This window comes from Symsagittifera roscoffensis, chromosome 3 (assembly GCF_963678635.1).
Source record: "Symsagittifera roscoffensis chromosome 3, txSymRosc1.1, whole genome shotgun sequence".
In the NCBI taxonomy this organism is placed as follows: domain Eukaryota; kingdom Metazoa; phylum Xenacoelomorpha; order Acoela; family Convolutidae; genus Symsagittifera; species Symsagittifera roscoffensis.
In genome coordinates, this window is record NC_087064.1 from 38,799,672 (window position 1) to 38,817,626 (window position 17,955).

Here is a 17,955-nt window from a genome sequence, read left to right on the forward strand (position 1 = left end):
ACACCCAAAGCTAACACCTCTTGAAACCTCCAGCAAACTAGCAACAGCACAAGGATCAACATTAATAAACTACGGAAAAATTCAATTATTTCTTCTCCCCACAAGAACAATGGAGCAAAACAAAATTTTAACCAAACCATTTAAACAAATATTCCATATCACTGATATTAAACATAATATCATTGGAATACCATTTATCTCTAAATATATACCAACAATCAACATCTTGAATAGTAAAATATTAATCAAAGATAAATATACAAAAACAAAAGACACATCCCTAACATTTTTTCAAAGATTAAATAAACAACCACCATTTTTTTCAAAATTTTACCCAATATATAACCAACAAAGAAAACACTTGAAACCACTATCAGGAAACATCTATAATTTTTCAATCAAACAAGTTCACCAAAATGATAAAAAACAAAACAAACAAAAATTTTATATGTCAGATTTTGAATTCAAACCTATTCATAAGTTTTTCAAAATCACAATCTCATCAATAAAATATTTGAAAAACTCGAATTCAGATATTATTTCCTTACATGTATACAACAATACACCTTACCAAGTAACATTACCTTTAGGACTTTTAGGCTATTGCGAAACCAACGCTACAATATTACCAATACACGAAAAAGCATATCGTGTAAAAAATATACTCCAATTACTAGATATTTGCCAATCCACAATCCTTAATGAAGAATTATCTATAAATAATATAATAAGTAACGAAAACAGAAATACGGATTATTTCACAAAAACCCCATATTTCAAACCTACATTCAACATAAGTAACTACACAGAGAATCAACAGAAATTTTTAACAATGTTTAATTTCCAACATTCACAAATAACACAAGACGAATTTGAAAAACTAGCAAAACAGCTAATTAAATATTCATCAGTCTATGCAACATCCAAATTTGATGTTGGCAAAATCAGCTCATCACTACATCTCCCATTAAAACCAGACGCAGTTTTCAAAAAACAAAGAGCAAGTAAAGTACCAATTCACTTACACGATAAAGTGAACAGATTACTCGACATTTTAGAACAATACAACATTATATCACCAGTAAACAAAGAGGAACAACCAAAAGGCCACACATTTATCAACCCTGTTATCATTCTAGCCAAAGGAGAATCATTAAAAATTGTTCTCGATGCTAGATACCTCAACTCACTCATAGATGAATCAAAGTGTAATTGGCCCATTGAACCAATACAAGTTATTTTAACAAAAATAAACGGAAAATACTTTACCACCGCCGATATGAATAGTGCATATAATCAAATGCCATTAGATGAACAATCACGACGCTTAACACAATTTGTTATTGGAAATCAACAATACGAATTCAACCGCTTATTCTATGGAATATCCATAGGACCAGCAGCATTTTCAGCTTTTATGAGCAAAATTTTTCGACCACTAATACTCAAGAAAAACGCAATCACCTATTTAGACGATGTTTTTATGCAATCACAAACAAAAGAGGAAATGTTCAATGTTTTAGAACAATATCACCAAATACTTAAGAACGAAAATCTAAAGGCCGCCCCCGATAAATCACACTTCTTTTTGACAAAAGTTAAATTCTTAGGACATAATATAGAAAGAAAAACAATCACTCCATTGAAATCACGTATAGACGCTATTCAAAAACTCCAACCACCAACAAATAAAAAGAAAATCCAAGAATTCCTTGGAATGTTAAACTTTTTAAGCAAATATGTTTATAAAATGCAATTATATCTACGACCATTCTATAACATACTTAGACAACAAAATAATTTTGAATGGAATATAGAACATCAAGCACGATTTGAAGAAATTAAAAAACTTCTAACTGAACAAATTTCAAACACAATTCCAGATTCAAATCAACCATTTTATGCAATGTGCGATGCTTCGAACTTTGGCATCGGCGCAGCATTATTACAATCACATAATAGTACAAATAAAATGAACCTCATATCAGCAAATTCTCGATTATTCACTCAAGCAGAACTAAGACTCTCAACTCTAATGAGAGAATGTACAGCCATAATATATACACTAACAGAATATGAATTTCTGATACTTGGATCAAAACATCCCACAGTTCTATTCACAGACCATAAACCAATCATCTTTCTTTTTACACAAAAGTCTAATCCAAACCACCGAGTTTATAGATTTCAACTCATTTTAATGAAATTCCCAAACTTACATATAGTTTGGACCGCAGGAAAAAATCTTGCATTACCAGACACCTTAAGTCGAAATACGCCACCTGAATTACTTACACGAAAAACCACAGTTGAAATACCCAAAAACATAAAATTCTACCTTGCAGAAAATGAAACATCACCCCGATTGGAATGCAAATATGCAGTAAAAACTGACGTTGAACAATCACAAATAAATAATTTACAACATTTCCCACTTTATTTAGATTGTCAAAATAATCACTATGAAGTTGATCTACTTGGAACATCAACTTTTAAACCAATCCCATATTCACAATGGATAAAAAACAACACCCAACAAAAAAGAATAAAACAACACCCGCCTAAAAAAGACCATTTTCCACTAATTGAAAAAGAAAATCTGACTGATAAAATAAACTTATCAGGACCACAAACAAACGATTCAAAATACACAATAAATCAAGTTTTTGACCTCCATGACCCACTTGACACAATACCCTTATCTAAATTAGAAATCGAAAACATTTTTCTCCCCCCAACAGAAACAATTACAATTTCAACACTGAAACAATATCAAAACCTTGACCCAGTAATTCGACAACTGAAATCATGGCACAAATATAAAACTAAACCTATCAAAGCAGATTCAACTATTCTAGGAAACAAAACACTCCTCCGATATTTTCGAAAATTCAACAATACAACAATTAACGAAAACACAGACCTTCTAGAATACAAACTAAATGAATCTACAGCTCCCTGTCTCCCTTTAAGTATAATTTTTATAGCTTTTAATATTTCACATACACAAAATATTAAAGGACACTCTGGATCAGAAAAAACATATTCAAATTTTATACAAAACTTTTATTTCCCAAATGCACCAATTTGGATAAAAGTACTATGCAATGACTGTATAGTATGTCAACTAAATAAACCTTACCCAAATCAAAAACAAATAGCACAAAAACAAGATTTTAAAGGACAAAGTTTGTACTTTAATCATCGTATCTCATTTGATACCAAAGGACCAATTTCACCCTCATCCGAAGGAAACTCCTACATTATGGTAATTGTTGACGCATTTACACATTATGTAGCACTTAACCCAGTACCACATTGTAACGCTTATTACGCTTACACAACACTCTATGAACACTGGATAGCAAAATTCGGACTACCGGAAATTTTAGTTACAGACAACGGTACAGAATTCATAAATAATGAAATCATCACACTATGTCATTTATATAACATTAAACACAAACCACGTACATCTCACGCACCTTGGACAAACGGCTTAGTCGAAGGTATGAACCGTTCATTACAAGAATATCTCAGATGTATCATCAATGGAAATGATACAAGATATACCGAATGGTCAGCAGATGTAAAACTATTTCCCTTAGCATATAATTCACAAATCACGACAACTTTAGGAATGTCACCATATGAAATGGTTTTTAACCAAAAGCCACGCAAACCAATAATGTTTACAGCAAACTCTCATAAAAACGCACAAGGTTATTGTCAACCAAATAAAGACTCAATTTGTTATAACCTACCATTACATACACACGATGAAGATCATTTTCATCACCCACAAATTCTTAAATTAGCCTCCGGTACACACACCGAATGGATTTTAAACAGAGATAAAAAACACAATGAAATTTACCAAAAGGTAACAAAAAAGTTGTTACAAAGGCAAAATATTAATGAACAAATAAATTCACGCTTTACACCAGCCTCCGATTTAAAAATTGGAACATTTGTTTTAATACCCAATTTTAAAACTCAAAAAGGAATTTCAAAAAAGTTACAACCCCTTCGTAAAGGACCATACCAAATAATTGCAAAACCCACTGATGTCACATATAAAATCACCGACTCAGATAAAAAAGAAATCGTTCAACACCGAAATAACCTATTACCTTATTACCCAAAAGAATACGCACTCCGCGAACTAACTCAATTATATTCTTTTACAGGTTTAAAAGTTATTCAAAATAACCCACATACGGACAACATAACAAAGGAACAAAATGATATTCACCTCGGAAATCAAAATACAAAATCAAACACCACAAAAAACAATACAAAAAATCTCGATCAAAATACATCTCAAAAAGAAAGAAAAAATAGAAAAATGACAGAACAAATAATACCCCAAAAACAAATCGACAAATCAGAACATAGAGAGTCTTCACGACTTAGAAATCAACCACGTAAAAATTATAAAGTATTCATCCCACAATCTAAAATATTAAAGAAAGTTGAATTTCAAAAACAACCTTATATTCTACATTTAAAAATCCTTGCACCTCTGAAACATTTCACACTTTCATTTTTCAAGATAACATGCTGATAAACACGCAGCGATTCTAGTTCAAAATTAGCCAATAGGATTCATCCAATCCGTCACCTTCTATAACTTTAACACAAACCAACTAGACGAAAAATATCAAACTCCAGGCATATCTATAACTATAACTCTACGATCTCCAGGTCAAAAATAAGCAAACCACTCCAACTTGACAACTAAAATAAATATCACCATAATATCATAACCCTCCCTTATCTAATAAACCAAAGATCAACAATATTTCCCCAACTCAGCCCTCAAATACCCCCCAAACAAATATGTTAAATTAGCCTAAAGTAAAAGAACGACCATTTTATTTAGCCTAAAGTATAAAAATCTCAAAAATACCCCAGATCATTTGACAAATGAAAATAAAGACAAAGAAGACCTCCCGATCACCATAAAAATTGCCCCCAACAATTTTTTACAAAACTCAACCCACTTGTCAAAAAACTAATAAATAATCCGACCACACTTGAAAATTGCCCCAAACAACAAAAAATATTCGATCACGAAGCCATTTCTTAAATGCTCTTCTATCAAACAGTCACTAAAATTATCACAAACCTCAAACAATTTTTTACGATACTTGAAACTTTCATAATATTTCTTTTTGATATCCTTGAATCTTTTCTAATACTCTTAATCATTTTTTGTAATATTTTTTTAATTTTCTACACTATATTCGAACTATTTCTCCATTTTTCAAAAACCCTTGATTATATCCACAGGTACGATTTATAAAATTGTCTAAATGATACGAACTATTTTCAGTAGAACTGATATTTTTCTACTATTTGTAATTTTCATAACATTTCTATCATCCCTCATTTTGACTATATGCAAATGTATAAAGAAAGCAATCATCACATTCGCTCTAGCAACAATCCTCCTAATTCTTTTCTTAGAAGAATACTTTAATAAACATTAACTTTTTCACTAAAAGAATAGACCAAAAAGCTATCAAAAATTGCTACCCAAAAGTCACCAAGTCAGTCTTCACCGACATCATCCCAAGATAACCCAACAACACCTTCAACTACCAATAATCCTCAAACATCTACACGAATTTCCTTTCAAGATAACCCATACACTTTTGAAGAACGACACGCTCGTTTATCAGAACCACTAGAACCAGTTCAACGACAAGCACCTCTAAGCGAACCAACATATAACTTATACCCAACACTACCACAAGAATTAAGTAGAATAAGAAATCCTAGTCAAAACCAAAATACAGTCGAAATAAATAGACAAATTATACATCCTCGACGGAACAGGAATTTTCTAACTCCCCGAGTTCATTTTGATATACCTCAATCCCCATCACAAAACACTCCAGAAAACCCCATTGGTATATTACCAGAAACCCCTACGCTTCTTTCACAACGTAGCACCTCAAGCCTACCATCAGATTACTTAGGTTCAACACCAACATCTGAACAAATACGTGAAAATCCCTTTAACCCCCCAAACCAGGCATCACGACTACCATATTGGACAACACATTCATTTACACAAGGTGAATTAAATTTAGTCAATGATCCAATAGATATTTCTACGGATACAACAACATCCTCATCACTACCAGAAACATTATCACTACCATCAACACCATCAATAAGCCAGATTTCACCACCACCTTTTAACTTAAATTTTCCAAATAATCTCGACGCCAGATATCGAGAACAATCATCAACAAATATCCCTTTAAGACTAGATTGGAATACATTTACAGCCCCTCCACCATTATTTGGACAACATCTAGAAAGTAATCGCCTCCACAACTGGGCACTTAATAGATTACAATACCGACAAGACATTCACGACGATATCCGTGATCACAATATCCAAATACTCCAACAAAACAGTTTACAATTAAAGTTTAAAATCACAGTTAAATTAAACAACATTACTCAACATCCCTACCCATTAAACCCACCAAACATAACAGCTCAATCACTACCACCACCATTTATAACCACTGAAGTAATATATAAATACGACAGATATACCGAAAAAACAATTGGTTACATCACATTTTATAACCCATACTCAGGATTATCATACACATGTATATTCTAAAATTATTAATTTTTCTCCAACTCCTTTTTCTAGTAATCTCAAATCAAAACATAAACCCTTCTCCCCGCACAGGACCCCAAGATTTATTAGTAACACATTACGATTGTGAAGAAAACGAACAAAAAACACTACACAAGTATGCAATAAATCAAGTATCACAGTGCGAAACAGAACCCAAGCCATAGAAACTACAAATGTCATAGCAACACTTTATTCAAAAGCCCGAGCAACTACAGTTATAGGATATAAATTCACAGCAACATTTTCTGAAAAGAAAGTACATTGTTCACAAGTCTCAAACGGAAATAAAAACCGACTTGACCATGAATCATTCTACCAGAGTAATATAGAACGACTTTTACATCTCAATCCCGAAGATTGTAAAAACGAGTTACTCCGACTAAACATCACAAAAAATAAAAACACAGATAGAAATTTAGTATATTTCCAAGTTTTTTCAGATTCTGTACATCAAGCAGAACTTGAAAGATATCAAGGACATATAAAATTAGATGAAAAATACCCATACAACGGCGCACACGGACGATTAACCTATGACATGCACGATAAACACTGGATACCACACATTGGTATAAATAACCCATCAAACTGCAAAGCAGACACAAAAAATAAAGGATACCAAGAAATAATGTTTTTCGATTGGAAAATACAACTCGAAAAAATACAACTCACACGAGATTTATCAGACAACACAATGATTTATCAAGGAATTAGATTACCTTGTAAAAACGACCAAGGTTATTGCGACCCTACAACCAGAACACAAGCAACAATTGTTTGGTTCCCCGAAGACACATGTACAACATTTCAAGTAGCAAAAATACACGCTCGTATGATAAAATTTCACGAAAAATATTTTATACAATCAATACCATATGAACAAGTAAATCCATTACGAAAAATAAGTTCTAATTTTCGAAACATTCATAATATAGAAAATAAATTAACACGTTTTCAAATATATCAAGAAACAGAACTTGCATGTAAATACAGAAACCCACTTCACAAAACACAATACTCTGAAATATTAGTTGAATACGAAAATGGATTCGACATGACCACTGGAAAAATAAAAGTCGACCCATACGCCACAAGTCATCCCCTAAACGAAGGAACATCATATATACCAGTTAATTTTCAAAAGAATACAGGTCAACCTGGTGGACATTTAAAACCCCAAAACGATCAAAGCACACGTTTACAAGAACTATCACTAATGAATAGTACATATTTTGGTAATATCCACTATGATATTCACTTAGATATGAAACTAGACTACACGATTAGCCGAATTTTTCAAGAAATGTCACTCTCCGAATTAGAAACATTACACCAACTATGCGAATTAGAAAGAACACAAATATTACAATCACTTGCACTAGCAGTATTAAAAATACCCTACGCAGGATATTTACTATCAGGAAATAGATCAAATTTTTTAGACTATGAAGGAAACATCTTATGGTTTTATACTTGTACTAAAAAAGTATCACCACTATACGTTTTTGAAGATAAACGATGTTATAAAAGAATCCCTATCTTTTATAAGAATAAAGTACATTTCGTTGACACACTTTCACGAAGAACCTATTTCTGGGATACCGCAGTTCCATGTGGATCAGAAAATAGCCACAACGTAGTACAACTAAACCCTGATGAAGATAAATATTACCTTCTCACCCCATATCCCACATTAATGCAATCACTCAAAAAATTTTCACCAGAAAGCATTCGCGCTATCGCTCGAAACCCAAATATAGACTTACAATCAATAGGAATATACTCAAAATCAGATATTCAACATCACATTAGAACACAACAATTCCAGGAATTATTAACACAAATGGACACAATACAAAGACAATCAATTGACCAAAACTTACGCAAACTTGCCGAAACCGCAGGATTTGCAGACATCTATACGCAAGACTATAGCGGATATTTTAAAGACATTAAAGATTATATATATCTAAACGGTGAAAAATACCGTCCCCAAGATATATCACCTATCAATATTTTTAGCTTTGTTACACTCAAGAATGAAATTCTTGATTTTCTAGGATGGCCCTACTACATCTTAGAAAAACTAACTATTTTATACGCAATGTTTAACTTTATTGGATTTCTTTTTTCACTCTTAAAAGGAATCTATAACACATGTGCTATACACACACAAGTCAATAGACAAGCAAGTGTAGCACGCATACTATTTGCAGGATTTTTTGGAATATTTTCTACATCTATAAACAAAATTCTTTTAGACGCACAAATAAAAGAATATAACACAAAAATAGCAACAAGACAGAACACATACGACGAAGAACATAACAATGCAGACACAACACCAACAGCACCACAGTTACCACCCCTACCACATAACCATCCATTATCCCTAGTCCCACGTAATTTTCGAAATTTAGCCATAACACATAATAATTTTAGACCAACCATATCACAAAGTCCCATCCAACATATAATGCCACACCACTCACAAGATGAAAATACTTATGAACAAATTATAGAACAACCCCATACCACCGCTTTTCAGTCTCAAAATAATAATTTTTTTAGCCCACGATGAGCCGACAACTTGGATCCCTACACCGATCAAATTCCCACCCAACCAACCTCACCACTCCAATCCCAATAATACCACTTTTTGCTTTTCCGCCACCCGATTTCCCATCCAGTAATGTAACATCCGGCATGAATTCCGATACTAATTCACACATCTCAGTTTTATACTCCATCTCACAACTCAATAACCCGAATATTGAAACCCCCGATGAATTTGCCGACTCTGAACCATCTCCATCAAATAATTTTCACACCAATCCCTTAAATTTTTCCCAACCCCCTTTTCAACCCATACTACCAAATAACCCTGACCCAACCAATTCTACACCCTCTTATGCTTCCCAAGTCACTCCAACCTACTCCTCACTTCACTCAAACCAATCATCTCATTCTTCAGACACCCCCCGAATCTCCCCAGAACTAGATAATTTCATTACCCTACAACAACAATCCTATCACCTTGACACCCCAACCATAAACCAAATCTCATCCACAATAGATTCATCCAACCCTCCTACCCCTACACCCTCTTCAATTCATACTGATTCATTAGCACCATCATCCACAACTACTGTATCTTCACTCAGCACTAATAGAGCTTACCGCACTTTTAAAAGGAAGTTCCCCAACCATCCCTTCCCAGCGAAACCAGGAACAGCCCGTGAATATATCAACCATCCACAACACACTAACACAAAAGAATTTTTAGCTATCACCTTACCCTCATTTCCACAATACACCTTAAACACCCCTCATGACACTAACGAGACACGTAACTTTGTAGACGAATACGTTTTAATGCCTACCCTTCCTTGGACCTCATATTATCATTTTACAAATCCCCTTTGCTTACCTTTATCTAACACTCATATCGATATAGAACGAAATAAGGACATGCTATATCGACTCACTACACCACTAACACCTAGACAATTTACTTACATTGGATACAAAAAATCACTAAAAACACACACTGCACCCCGAGCTAATGAATATACACTAGAATATTACGATCATAACATCATCAGAACTAACCAAGATCAATTCTTGGACGACGATCGCTTCGCTAACCCACAAATCACCGAGAAATTTTTCATTAAAACACCATATGTATTTACACTAAATATCTTCGATCGCAAGTTTGACCACATTATCTCAGAAGCACTAACAGACACGCAAGCCTACGAAAGTTTTAAAGAACGCTTCCAAATATTTTCACTAACCTTTCGTTTCCTTGCACCACATGAAAGAGATTTGCACTGCTCACACGATATTATGTTGCGCACTAAACAAACACACACATATACTTATTATCGTTTCATCCAAAATCACTTTGACCTACACACTCCCTCCAGACAACCACACCATCGTTTTCAATTCATCAATTCCAAATACACCTCACCATTCTTTCTCAACTTCACATATTGCATTAAAGATACTAACCTTCATGGTATTCTTCGAAATTATGATCCCATAACCCAAATGTATATCTTTTGTCCCATCACCAAGACCTTCAACGCAGAAGAATCCCGACCCTTCCTCATCCCACACGAGTTTGTACAACCTATAGAAATCCCCATTTTAGAATTCATCCATAACACTAAATTCAACCACAAATTATATAATCTAATCCAAAATACACCTTATGAATTTGCAGTTGGCACTGAAGAACTAACCACCATTAAGGCACTTCAATTGCTTTGGCCACTGCTTCAAACTAAAAATATCATCCGCATATTAGCCAAATTACTAACAACTTCAGATCTCATTCACGACATATTCCCCCATGGTTTCTTCCCCGACGACTAACAGGTAAGTATGAATTATACATATTACTAATTAATTCAAACATTAGAAACTCACCATTCTTTATCCATGTTTTCTTTAGAATTTTAGCCTTCATCCTAGATCATCTGAAAAATTCACAAAAGAAAAATAAAAAATAGCAAACTTCTTCAAAACTGTTTAAGACCCTATTAAATTTTTGCACCAACAATTAAATAAATATAATACCAATGCAGTAAATTAATTTATAAATTTTTCCCCCACCAGCAGTAAATCTAATAATGATGAAAATTTGTAACTTAATTTCCCCCAACAACTAGCAGTAAAATTAAAATTCTATGTAGTAAATTCATAAGAAGCAAAAGCAGTACTAACCTTTTGATATTTTCATTCACTCGCATAAAAATTCTATCCAAACTCGCACAGCTCGCCCACGAAGAATTGTTTAAAGTAATGAATTTCAGTTCCAAGCTTTCACACTCGATAACTCTAACACAAGATAACATGTTTCAAACTTTACTTTAACCCGGTTGGAAAGGAATTATATACTAAACAAAACTAACCAATGCAGCTTACTAAACACCACAACACATAGCATAACAGCATGACTAAGAAAAGGAAACCAACGGTACCCAAACCGGATTAACCCAGTTTAAAACTGGATAATTTATTCTTTTGAAGACTATTATAAAGTCTAAGAAAGAAATAATAAAACACAAAAAAGTCGAAAGACAAACCCATACCACAAACAATTTGATTTTTGAAAAAAGGACACAACCAACAAAACATAAGAAAAACCACAACAAACCCAACATAAAACGTTGTCACATAACAGGACCTCTCACAAAAACCGCATGCAATCATACTCCCACACCTGGCCTAACCCACCAGGAAGGACGTCCTGAGCATGCTCTATAGCCGGCCTAACCCACCGTGCTACATCCACGCTTTGTGACCACACTCCTATTTTTAATAAGAGCTACTCAAGGGTGAGTAACTCTTCAAAATAACTGAACTAAAACAAAAAGCTTTTGTGAAAACAACTAACTAAAATCATAATTAAAAAATATTAAACTAATAAAAGTTTTATAAAATGTAAATTACATTATGCAATACATAGATCAGAATACAACACCAAGGACGAACATCCAAAGACAAAACGACCCTACTACACTCGAGAAAGAATGGCCAACTACAATCAATATATCGCCCACAATCACAACTCAAAGGATTTAGAGTACGACTTGACTTCGCAGAAAAGGACTTCATTGAACTAGACCAATGACCACCTCGATGTTCAAGTATACGTACAGATCCGAGTAACCAGGCATCCCCTCCACGCACAATCTCCACGCCATTCCCAGACAAGGTCAAACACAAAGAAGTTCTCACCAATGAAACAGAAAAACCTGACATAGCCAACCATTCTGAAATCAGATTTGAGTTTGTTGCGAAAACCCAGTCGTTGTCTTGAGAAGACACAATGATTGAATCTGGGACTTCTCTAATAAGAAAACCCAGAAGAAATAAGATGTTCGCCAAATACCAACGTCCATCATCCATCTTTCGAATTGCAGAAAAACTATTCTAAAAAACTCTGTAAAACCCGGATGGGTGGAACCTGATCTAAACTACATTTTATGATTGGATAAATTAGATATTTTACCAATGTAAAGTATTTAATATTAACCAATCATGATCCATCTAACTAACAATCCACTTATTTGTAAGTGCTGAAATTACTTGTAATTTCAGCACCAGAGAGATTTGAATTTAACTTAGAAATTAGTTGAACTCTCCCGAGTACTTCAGCAGCCGCAATAAACCAGTATACCCTAGATCTATTGAGCCTAGCAGAGACTAGTTAAACAACCTGAGACTAGATAGTATAAGAGTAAGATTAGGATCGGTATTAGACTAAGAAGTTGCACGAATCTATCCGGCCGAAAATAAGATAGCGTGACGAGCAGACGGTGTACCCTATCCGAAATTACTCTATGAGTTATACCCATCGATCATAACTCACAACGTTGTCTGAACTTGTAAAGTTTTATTTACAATTCGGGTTACAATTCGAGTTAAGGAACCGTACAGGCCCAAGTAACACATTCAACTGACCACTTGACGATTTCTCTATAACTGAGAGTGAAGAAATGTTTTCGGGAATTGGCGTAATAAACCCCAAAGGAAAATTTCTAAAAAGGTGGGCAGCGCCAATTTTCTCGTTTCCTACGTATAAACACTTGTAACCTCCGTATGAGTCATGTTTGATACTAAAGTAACCAGCTAAAGATGTCTATGCTTCACAACATTGCTGGAAGCAGTCCCTCCAGATCTGGATTTCCTTCAAACAATCTTGTAGACTTCATTGGTACAATAAGCTCAGCTTTAATATTGCCATATTCTATTAGTTTATATTTCAAAACCAAACTTGGAACCTGAATTTTCAAATCTATCAAACCACTACCCCATCAAAATGAAGCTGTGTGTTGGAACAAAATGCTCATTGAAAAAAAAATTTTGCCCAGAGGTGGTGCATAGCTATTGCAAAGGTGATTATCTGAAGCTCGCTGAAACTTTGATCATTAACAAATTTGAGCCTTATTGCTAGTCCAATCCTGATAAAAATAATTAAATTGTGGTATAAATGGCTTCAAAATGCTTTACAAGAAACAATATCTAAACGAACTGCTCATAGTGCGTTATTGCCTCCCTGGATAAATCAAAAAACGTCACACTACATTAAATGCTTGCAAACTGCAAAAAGAAAATATCCAGAAGCTCATACAAAATAACAAATTTTACAAGAATTGGTCAATACATCTAGTATTATGGACAAAATTCAGTACGAAGATGAATTCAGAAAGGAAGATCAACCTCCAATTTTTCAATTACTTTAAAGCCTTTAGAAAATCAAATTTACCACCCAAAATTTTTTACAACGAGTTCACTGCTGATTCTGACAAAGATAAAGCAGATTTATTTGCAAAGTTCTTTTCTTCGGTTTATAGTAAATGCAGTTCATTCGAGTTTTCTCGCAATTTGTCTGCTGATATGCCAGTTTTAATGGAAGTAAGCATCGAAGCAAAAGAAGTAATGGAAATTTGTAATAACTTACATGTTAAGAAAAGTAAAGGACCAGATGAATTACCACCTTTTTTGTTTCACAAACTCTCTATTTCTCTATCCCCTTGTTTTACACAGATATATCGAAAAATTTTGCAAACCGGCGAATATCCAAAAATTTGGAAAGTTTCAAGTGTCTGCTCTCCATAAAAAGAACGACAAATGCGATGTATCAAATTACCGCCCAGTGTCTCTTCTATCGATCCCTTCCAAAATTCTTGAACAGATTTTGTTCATTGGGTTATTCACATTTTTTACACAGCTCACAGTTTGGGTTTAGAATCGAAATTAAAATAACAAGTGGAGTACCTCAGGGGAGCATTATTGCGCCATTACTTTTCCTTGTTTTTGTGAACTATTTGCCTTCAAAATGCGAAAGTCTTTTCCCTCTTATGTTTGCTGATGATGCGAAATTTATAAGCATTGGAACAGAACCCAATTTGGTACAAAAAGATTTAAACGCACTTTTGAAATGGACTGAAACAAATTACATGCCTTTCAAAATGGATAAATGTGCTCATGTTTCTATCAACAGTAATGAAAATAATTTTTATTTTGGAAATCACGTGATCGAAAAAAAGTTAACGCAATCAGATTTAGGTTTGATACTTTCGAGTGACCTTAAATGTGACCAACACATCGAAAAAGCCTGTAAGAAGGCAATAAAAATTTTCTTCATGAGCAAACGTAACGTTTCAAATATATATTGGACAACGAAGCTCAATCTGTATAAGTTAATGATAGTGCCAATATTAGTTTACGGAAGTCCTTGCTATGGGTTGAGCAAAAACATAATGGTATGATAGAAAATGTACAGAAGCGCATCGTTAAGTGGATATCACCAATTGGCGGAAGCTAAAAAGCTTGTCTCGAGTTTTTGGGAATATCACCGCTCCCTATGTACTTTCAAGTAAACCACCTTTTGTTATTGTCCAAACTGATTTTGGGTTGATATGATAACGAACTAATTGACATGCCTTTCTACACAGATTCCTCGCGCTGTAATCTGCTTCAGCTGCAGAGACCAAAAAAGAGAATCTTGGAAGAAAATTTCTTTTGTCAGACATGCAGACTAGGAAATTTTGTAAAAATTGATCTGCGTCAGAAAACTGGACTGAAGGAATCGATATTACGTGTTTTCTGGTGAAGATTTGAAGAATATGAAGAGTTGAATAAATGCAAGTGGAGAGTTGGCTGTGACTGCTTGATAAATAACTGCAGAAACAAGACTAATATATAGGACTCGCAAACTGACTGGGGTGATAGCCCCTTGTGCTGACCATCACAGAAGCCATACTACTACTACTACTACTACTACTACTACTACTACTACCACTTCTACTACTACTAATACTGCTACTACTACTACTACTACTACTACTACTACTATTATTACTACTACTACTACTACTACTACTACTACTACTACTACTGCAACACCATCACACTGAGCTAAAATTTTATAATCTGTATCTTTGGAAATCATAATTTTCAAAAAAAAACCATCACCAATACGTAATTTGTGGCACAAATAATTCACGCGTCACAAAGATCTCTAAGTGCTATCAATGCTGTCGGAAATTTAAACACAGATGCGAAGCAGAGCATTGGAACGTTAAGATGCAAAAAAAATTGAGCTACAAAATTGTGAATAACAAACAGAAATCAAAGAAAAAATCTGAAAAATGTTGAAAAAAATTACTTGAAAAATCACTTGACAAAAGTTTAAGAAAATACGTCTACAAAGAAGTGAAAATTTTTATCGGATGAATTTCCTAAGCAGCCTCTTAGAAAAGAAATCCTTTAACCAGCGGCAGCAAAAGCGATAAGCTTTGGATCGAAACCTGTTGAGCCGAAAACAAAACGGCTGTTTTCAAAAATTTCATAAAATTTCAAAAGTTTTCACGGTCCACCCAAACTGAAATTTGTAATCCGAAACGAATATATTACGCAAAATAATTTCAATAATTTGATATAACATAAACTCATAAACTGGAACTGTTTGAACCTTTGTAAAGAAAATTTCGTGTCTAGAAAACGGAAAATGAATAGACAGAAACTAAGACGAAAACCATGAACCCGAAAATAGTTGAGAAAACTTTTAGAACTGCTTTTGAGAAAAATATTGATTTAATACACAGAGGTAAAGCGATGCTACGTGTCACTTGTGATACAATGCAAGTGCACCATTGCATTGAAAGCTAGCGAGAAATGACACGAAAATACAAAAAGTCGAAAAAAATTGAAAAACAATAGAAATATCAGAAAAACTGTAAAAAACACAAAAACAAAATCGAAAAATTTGAAATTATTTTGCTGTTTTAAGTTTTTACCTATCGAGCACCAAGCCGAAATAGTTGATAACTCACATTGAGCTGAGAGCAATAACCAAAAGTAGTCAACAAAGTGCGCAATAACCAAAAGTAGTCAACAAAATTCTGAGATTTCAAACTTTGAAATAAAACAAAGTACCTGAATTTTTCAATTAGGTCAATCATTTTTCTGCCATTAATTTTTAACAACCCAAGTTTAAGTAACTATGCCAATAAAACCAACAGACCAAAACCATATAGGCCGAATAAAATTAATAGGCTAAAAAAAGAAAACCAAGGAAATTGAACGTCAAGGCTTTTAACTTTACAAATTACAGTATATCAAAACAAATTTTTTCATCAAATTACCCGGTGTGACAACTAAGCCAACAAAAAGTAAGCAGTCTAACCAAAGTGGACAAATCAGTTTTTTCGGACTTTTTTGTTAATTTTCAAGCTAAAAAAGCTGTCGAAGCCCAGACCTTGGGGTACAAAAACAACCACGTTACCTTGAGGCTTAGCTTAAAATTTTCTAAAAGGTTGCTAAATTTTACTATCAATGGGACTTCACAGATCACCATAAAATGACATTTGTTCTCGCGACTGTAATTACCAGAAAAGAGTTTTGTTTGAAATTGATAGACTTTTATAATTGAATCGTTCAGGTAATCTAAAGAAAAAATTGTGTCAAACAAATGAATCAATTTTTGAATAATGCATGAGCAAACAAGTGAAAAGGAAAACAGTGATCAATTGTAATATGGATGGGACACAAACTTCTCACACACAAACTCCTGTCAAAATCCTGATTATAATCACTTAGCTTCAATTTCAAAAATTGCAAAAAACAAGAAGGGCAGAATGAAAAAAATTTTGCGGAAAGCTGTATTATTTCATTTTCTTGAATCAAAATTTACCTTAGAATTGTTTTAAAGATTTTCTGAACCAAAAAAAAAATGTTTTACGAAAATTCCAGATTTCCATGAAATTTATCAAATGAACTTGCTGATGTGCTCCTAAGAATTATGAATTAGTAAACAATTTCTATTGTTTTTTTGTTTCAGTATAACTTCAGGGCTAAATACTTGTTCTGCAAAATTTTAGTCGTTGTTGTTAACAAACGAAATAAAAGAAGAATAGCATAATTAAAAGTATATGCCTCTTTGAACAAGAAATACTTCACCAGAAAAATCAGCTTTTGCACTAAAAATCTGAAACCTACAAATTCAATAGTAACAATTTCAAAATTAAGAGTTTACATCTTCAAAGTAGAAAACAAATTCTTTCTGACCAATTTTACAAAAACAAAGTTTTCGAACGGAAAAATTGCTTTTTCTAACAAAATAACCAACCATTTAGGATAAAGATAATATTTAAACTTGAAGCCCAAAACCATTTCATAGAAAACTTTTTCTCTATTGCATTTTGATAGCAAAAAAACTGAATTTTCTGGTTTCAAGTCTTATTTTTCTAATTGTTATTTGC